This window comes from Andrographis paniculata, unplaced genomic scaffold (assembly GCF_009805555.1).
Source record: "Andrographis paniculata isolate CXL003 unplaced genomic scaffold, ASM980555v1 Contig7END, whole genome shotgun sequence".
In the NCBI taxonomy this organism is placed as follows: domain Eukaryota; kingdom Viridiplantae; phylum Streptophyta; class Magnoliopsida; order Lamiales; family Acanthaceae; genus Andrographis; species Andrographis paniculata.
Genome location: NW_026137617.1, coordinates 100,001 through 107,911, shown reverse-complemented (window position 1 = coordinate 107,911; position 7,911 = coordinate 100,001). Strand labels below are relative to the sequence as shown.

Genomic DNA, 7,911 nt, shown 5'->3' with positions numbered 1-7,911 from the left:
GACAAGAAAGAAAGAAGTTTGACCCCAGCCCATGTATGTATTCCTGACGCCGTCTCTAGTCTTAGATAAATTGGTGGTAGCCACTACGTCAAGAGAAAAGAAAAGACTGTCTGGCTGTAGCTGAATGGAGAAGGAGGGGTAAGGGCAGACCGCAGCGGGTTGGGTTCTTGGGTGGCGCGCGCTATAGATCGGATTCCTACGTTGCTAATTAGGGACACGGGCAAAAGAAGTCACACCTATTTTATGACTTCGGCAATGAACTCTTACGTTGCTTTTAATTTACATTGAGAATTTCACCTGCCTTTCCGGGTTTGAGCTTCCGAATTCATCTAAGGTTCTTGCTATTCCGGAGAGTCAACTCTATCCACGGTCCAATTCAAAGCGACCTGTGCCACTTTTTCCTCTCTTTCTTGTCTCCCCCACTTCGTTCCTTTCCTATTGTTCCTATTGTTGAGTGAGTCAAGCGAGTCTGTTTCGTTCCTCTTTCTTAAAACTTAAAAGAGTGGCTAATTCCACTCTTCCCTTCTTCCGCCTTGGCTGGTTGCTGGTTAGTTTGAGGATTCTCACTTCCCTTCTTCGAGCATAGCATGAACGACGTCAGACATCAAGAACAAGGTAAAGGTACGTCAGTCACTGTCCTGTTAAGGAGTGAAACCACTCGACTGTAAGGAGAGGGCAGGTACGTGTAGTCACTCATAGCTGGCTATATGAGTAAGTACGTACCTACATTGACTACGTGACAGCAATAAGACTCTTAATCGCTCGTATCCCATACCCATGGGCTACTTCACTGGTACAGTAGATAGTTAAGAAAGAGAGCTTAAGGTGCTAATAATCTCTTAGAATCTCTTATATGTAAGGTAAAGGCGTTAGCTCCCTCGCTTCGCTCGCCTAAGAAGGAGCTGTGGGGAAGGAGCTGTGGGACTTTTTGGATCAATTGCTGAGGAGCAGACGATCTTGGCTTAGAGAAATGCGCCTTTTAGCTTGTTATCGCTTTTTAGGTTCTTGCTCTGGTTTCAGGGAATCCCTCACCCAGTTCCATATGGGGATGAATCCAATCCTATCCTAGGGCATTCACCTTTCTGGGAAGCCGGTCCCTTTACATAGCCATAATAGGCAGTTTTTTCGAAGTAGCTGCAATTGAATCGGCTGGTCTAGAATCAGCTGCTAGAGAATAGGCCGCTAGGGATTTGCTAACTGTTCAATTCACCAGTGTTCTGTTTGCAATTGAATGCGTATCAGCTGTGATTGAATCAGTAAGCGCGGCAGATCTTATCTATAAAAAAGGACCCTCATTCGATCTCAGATGGGATGAATACAAAGGAATTTGAATTTGGACGATGCCATATTCCTTATTAGATTAGATGTCACTTTCTTTAGTTTAGCAGCTCCGGTATCGGTAGCATTCACAGCTGATTCTTGAACTAATAACCATAAAGCAGAGACAGAGAGAGGAATGAGTACCACAGACGAGCTACTAAGGCAGAGAGAGGCTACTTTCTAACAACCATGTTAGCAAGCCTCAATTACATCGACCCTTTCTTTTTTTCTTTCAAACCCTATTGCCATCTTATTTTCCGAATCTAAATCAAACTAGTATCCACCTTCCTCCTTTGCCGGTATCCTACGATCTATTGACTAAGTCATTTCACACTAAGCACTGAGAACATGGGCCCGTACCGTGCTACTGCCTTTACCTAGGATTCTTTTCCTCACATCGGATTCTTAACTAGAAAACTGAAGCTTGCGAGATTGCTTGGTACCCTTTGCACTGTTTGCAAGCCTTTTCCCCTTGGACAGATAGCGTTGGGAAGGAGAGAAGGAAGGCAATCTGAACTAGCTGGAGCGTAAATACCAATGGTAGGAACATTAGATAGGTTGGCTAGGAAGACTCTTTCTTTAGGTCTAGTGGGTGAACTATTTTAGAACTCTCTTTTCTAACTTGCTAACTAGAGCATACACTCTAGAAAGAAAGCATTATTCTGCTACCTAAGAGGTAGGGCTTGCTATAAGATGCTATAAGATACGGCATGGAAATCTCTTCCTAACAGTGACAAAATTTGTATTTGATCGAAAGGTCTGGCCCAACGTATTCACATCGTTGAAATACGAGGTAGCAGCCTTCGCTTTGCAATTGCGTTTGATTCATTCTTGGGAGGGTGTTTTCAGTCCTGGGATAATGTTTGTCAAAAGGGTCTTATGGCCCCTAGATATTCAGTCTAATACCCAGGCGAGGATTTGCGCTTTTATGACCGGTTTGGTCTTTGATCAATTGGCTAGTGCTTATGAGGGTGTGTATCTTCGTCCAGGTAGGTTTGCTCAGGTTATGGAAGGTGCCGGGAAAAGGCGTTTGTTTGTCATAGGTAACTATGTCAAACAGCGTCTTCTCCGCCCTGTACACGATTGGGCTATGTCGGTTTTAAGCCGACTCCCATCAGATGGGTCCTATCATCAGGTGCCATCCATCGGTTATCACGCTGGGCTCCAAAGGAGTGTTACTCTTTTGACTTGAGTTCAGCCGCCGACCGGTGGCCTGTGTCCATTATGCATGATTTAGTAGCGTGAATTTTCGGGCCAACTATGGCTTCGTGTATAGTTCATGGTTGTCTAGCCTTAAACGCAGCTTACTTGGGCTTCCCTCTCATTAAGGGAAAACCAAGGCAGTTGTGTTTCGTTGTTGGACAGCCATTGGGCTACTACGGCTCTTGGGCTCTCTTCGCGCTGTCCCACCATTATGTGGTGTGGATGGCGGCCCATCGTGTAAATCAAAATCGGAGGTATCCATTTACTCGATACGCTCTGTTAGGTGATGATATTGTAATCGCCGACGAGCGAGTGGGAGTATGTTAGGCTTTGAAGTTATGGTAAAGATCTTGGACGCAAAGTCCATTAGGTCGAAAACTGGGGCGATAGAGTTCGCGAAGCAGTTCTGGGTAGATGGGATCCAAAAGGACCTCTCCCCAGTATCTGCTCGTGCAATTCTGGCGTCTAACTCTCTAGTAGGTTACTGTCAGCTTGCAGCTAAGTATGGGGTGGATAAAACCGCCGTGCTTCAGTTTGCGGGAGCGGGTTTCCGTGTTCGGGCTCGTATGGATTCTCCTACTATCAGCAGGAGATATAAGAGGATCCAGCGAATGCTGGACAAGCCCCCAATGGGAGTCATGCCCCGGAAAGAGGCTTCGTCACCAATCGGGAAAGACTGGCAACCTTTAGAGTGGTGGATAGGGAGGGGGAAGCCCCTCTCTCCCTACCTGAAGGGGATTATTGTCAGTTCGGCTTGAGGGTAGTAGGCCTAAACAATTGGCCCTACCGCCAGAGGACCTGATGTTCGAGGGAGAGCGGGTGAATTCCGAGTACACTCTTCTCCGTAATTGGATGGAGATGTGGCTCAATCACTTATTGTGGTTTGCTCGTTTGCACCTAGACCCCGATCCTTCCTTTCATGATCTTTTCAACCCTCCGGTCGTATGTACAACATACAAACGGAATGATCGTTATGACCTTAAAGAAGGCGTGTGGCGTTTCGGCTTGTTATGGAGGATGTATGATCTGGGGGAGGGGAAAGGTCCTGGCTGGACCCCACCTTGTCTGATGGCAGGTGAGGGTGTAAAGGAGGATTTATCAACCCATGCTGAGGCCGGTAAAGTAATAATACTGGCCTCGTATCAGGGTATACTGTTAGTCTGTGACTAAGGCTACAGTGGAAAAGGTAGACTTAGACATAAGTAGATAAGAACGAATCGGATCGCCTCATTCTTGAACCATGGGTGAAAATGTGGCTAATCTCTGCGAAGGTTCGCAGGAATATGCTCTTTGCCTTTAGCCTGGCACTTTCCATTTCATCAGCTGCTGTTAGCTCTCCAGGTAGCGACGGAACTTAGGGATGAACGGATTTCTAAGTTTTCCGCTTTGACTTTAAAGAAGAAAGTGACGAAGTCTCCCCGACTTTGATTTGGGGCCCGGCTACGATCCGATCTGTCTTCTCTTATGCTAAGATATTTCTAGTTACCTTGCAAACACTCTAAGACGCAACAACAACGGTTATTCAACTAAGACTTTTCTTCCGATAACAAGAACAGAAACACCGGTTGTTGCCTACACTGGTTATTCAAGACCGGCTACGAGAGCTGTACCACCGAATACTGAATCAATTGCTAGTCTTCCCACACCGCTGACTTTGACAGAAGCGGATTGCCAAGAGTTGATTCATTACCATTTGTCCTGAAAAGCCCAGGTGGAACATACAGTAAACCCTGCCCCAGTCATTCTAGCAGAAACTTTCCGATCACTTCATCATTGTAGACTCTGTGGAGAAGGAAGGTTCGTAGGATGTTAAGCAACATTTGACCTACGCCACACTTTCGATTCCCCTAATCGAAGGCATTGAAGGTCGGCAAAAAGCAAGCTAATTCGGGGAAACGGCTCTCTTCCAAATTCGAAGACAGAGGGAATTTGGCTATACCACACAAGATGACAGGCAGTGAATATCCCCGAGTGCCTCTTTTCCGCGAACTCTTTCAGTAAGAATGTGGAACTCTTATTCGTGACTTTTGATCAAGACGAGGAGGAGCTCCTCTTTTTATCAATCGTAACAAAGCAGAAATGATTTCGTCTTGTAGGGACGACCGACTTGGAATTGGAATGCAATGTTGGCATTTACATTCCCTTTTTCAACTTCGGATTCAAATCCTTTTTTGGTTCCCGGCTTACTCTAAGCTAGACAAAATCCCTTCTTTCAAAGTCACTAGAAAGATAATAAAAGAATCAAAAGCTCTAATGAGCTAACCAATCCTCCTATCCTATGGGAATGCTTTCCTAAACTCTGATTGCTCTTGCCGCTGTGATCTTTTCTCTTGCTTTTTTTCGTCTGCTCTATTTAGATTGCAGTGGGGCGCATATACTCATTCACACTCTCTTTCTCTTTGCCGGAGCGTCGCTTGTCTACCTAATTATGCTATCCGAAAGCAAAAATGAAGTTATCATTTCCTTCTTTATATATATAATTCTAAATTTATCGATCGGTTTTTTCCTGGCAAAATCCGTCATGACGTTCTTTCTAGTGGCTTTCGTTTTCCTTTTGTCCAATCTTTTCTTCGCCAGCTTCCCTCTTTTAAAGGCTAGAAGGAGCAAGAAGCCCTTGTCCCATATCCTTTTAGCGAATAAGAGAGAGGGCATCCAAATCCTCCTCGTTGCCTATTTCCTTGTCTTGGGGGCTCTTCTTAGGCAATTGAGTAGTGGATCTGCTGATCTGGCTCTGTATTCAAATTGGCTCCAGGGACTCGGGATTCAGATCGGATTCCTGATCATACTTGTTTATTATTTTCGAAAGGATTAAGGTAGTCCTAGTTTACGGTGGGTGGGAAATTATTATCTTTAGGTCTTTTCTTTGCCATGGGATGTTATACTAGGCTTGGCTGGAGTGCCTTTATTTTTGCTAGATGGTGGTCGGAGTATGACAGTGAAAGAGCAGGACATCTTTCACGTACAGAAAGGCAGGCCTTTCTCATGGTGAGTTCTCCTTTGTTGGGTTGCTTCCGTGAGAAAGGGAGGGGGGAGTGGTGAGGCGGGCCCCTCTCTAAAGATCTTTTCCTCTTTAGCTTATTTCTTGGTCATAATTAAGCAATTGTCTCAGTTTGAGTTATTACTCTAGCTGCAACCTATCTCATATTGGGGAGAAGTCTACCGCTCTCGATCAAACTATCAATTGAATAAGAGAAGACGAGGATGCATGTAATTCAGGCTGATCTCCTCAACGGAGGATTGCAATCCGTTGTGAACTACGTCCCTCTCCTTTCAGTCGAACCAAGAGTCTTCACTCCGCTCCCTACCTAAAGGTAGAGTCAAAACATTAGCCGCCAAGACCGAAAGAGCAGCTGATTGCTTTAGTCGATCTCTTTTTCTTGACACTCCTCCTCTGCGCCGTGCTCTCTAAATAGAACCTCTGATGAAAGGCTGCCTTCCTTTCGATCCAGTCCGACTAACTGTTCTGATGATTATCCGCCTAGTGATGAATCTTATCCGCTTATACCTCATGAGAGAAGGAGTCTGATTTAGGAAAAGAAAGAAAGAGAAAGGAAGAAATAGGAAGCAGAAAGAGTCCCCTCTGCGGATGTGAACTATACAAATGTGAAAAAGAGTTGGAATTTGACCTTCTGAATTTGCCTTTACCTTGAAAGCAGTTCTCAATTCCATCGACCCTTTGGCGAAGTAGGTGACTTTGGAAGCTCAAAGAAGATCTCAATCAGCAGAAAGACCGGATTTGAGTCTTAGTTTTGGATTCTAAAGTGAGTCCTATCTCTTAGCAAAGGAAATGCCTGATGAAATTGAGTTACTTTTCTATCCTAGAAATATCGTAAGAGAAGAAAAAGAATGTTACGCCCAATTCTTCCCATCCTTTCCGTTGGTCAACAACCAAAAAAAGAAAAGTCCACTTTCGTTTTTCACTAGTCCTACAGGCAGGAAGGAAGGACTCCCTTTCTCTTTCTTTCTGGAGGGAATCATTTTCTATATTCGAATAGAATCCAAAAAATGCCAAAGATCCTTCGACCCAACTCTCCTCATCTTCCTATTTATAAGCCACAGCTTACTTCGACGTTTCCAATTTCCCATAGAATCTCCGGAGCTTTCCTAGCCACTATCGTTTTCTTTTTTTATCTTCTTTGTCTTAAAATAGGTTTGATTTGCTTCACCTATGAGAATGTCTACCAATTCTTCTTTTTTTCATCAAAGCTCATCCTAATCTCCGTTGGGATTATTGCCTTTTTTTCCTTTTACCATATTTCTAATGGAATTCGTCATTTATATTTGGTTTTTTCTTCTTCGACCTATTCGATTTTTATGCCCTTTTTCATTTTCATAATAATAGGAATACTCCTGTTTTATGAAAATGAGGTGGTTTCGTATTGTGAAGGCCTCCACGCCTTCTCCTCCCCTAAGACTCCTCAGGAGGCAGGAACTCCCCCCCAGGAGGATCCGGTTCCTGAACCGATGCCTCCTGAGATTCCACAATTGGACCCACCTCTTGTTTCGGACGAGGACCGGAGGCAAATCCTGTACCGACGCTTTCTTTTTCTGAATCTCGGGGGGGATACCAACCTACACCGGATGATATCTATCATTGATCTACAATTGATAGTCGAGCGGAGCATCGAGGCTGCATTGGTGGATGATGGGATTCACCCCACCGACATTATCCCCAGGTATGCCAATATTCGCGGGATTATCCATTCTCCGCAAGGATCACTTTTGAGCGAGCGAACCTATGGTTCATACGTGAACCAGATAAGGGAACAGGGTACACGACAAAGTGTGCCCTATCAACGGATTAGGAGAGCCATTCTCTCCTATGATCTTGTGTTCCCGCGGCAATGAGCCATGAAGAGCTCTATTTCTTGGTTGTAGCCTTTAAAGTCCTAGAAGGCGAGGCCCCCCTACCTCCATCAGGGGTTTGGGGAAATTTCCCATGACAAGCAGGACCCTTCACAGCTAATCGATCTATCACTCAATCCCAGGCCGTTCCGTCATTGTCTGATTTTTTGTTGTCTGATCACACTCGAAATTATGTATCTACTTATCGTATTTTTGCCCCTCCTCGGTAGTTCCGTAGCAGGTTTTTTCGGACGTTTTCTAGGATCAGAAGGAACCGCTATAATAACCACCACGTGCCTTTCATTTTCTTCGATCTTATCTTTGATTGCTTTTTATGAAGTCGCACCGGGAGCTAGTGCTTGCTATCTAAGAGTTGCTCCATGGATCTCATCGGAAATGTTTGATGCTTCTTGGGGCTTCTTTGGCGACCGTGAAGTCACCGGATGAATTGCCGAGTAAATAGATCAGATCCGGGCGCGGCTGTTGCTCCGCGGCGCTACGGGCTCGACCCGCTCCTACCCACCCTGGGGCACCATAGCATGT

General features: G+C 45.0%; 1 pseudogene; it reads left to right on the top strand.

Annotated features, from left to right (window-relative positions):
* Window positions 1-2,179: 2,179 nt before the first annotated feature.
* Window positions 2,180-3,575, top strand: LOC127240816 (uncharacterized mitochondrial protein AtMg01110-like; annotated as a pseudogene).
* Window positions 3,576-7,911: the final 4,336 nt, after the last annotated feature.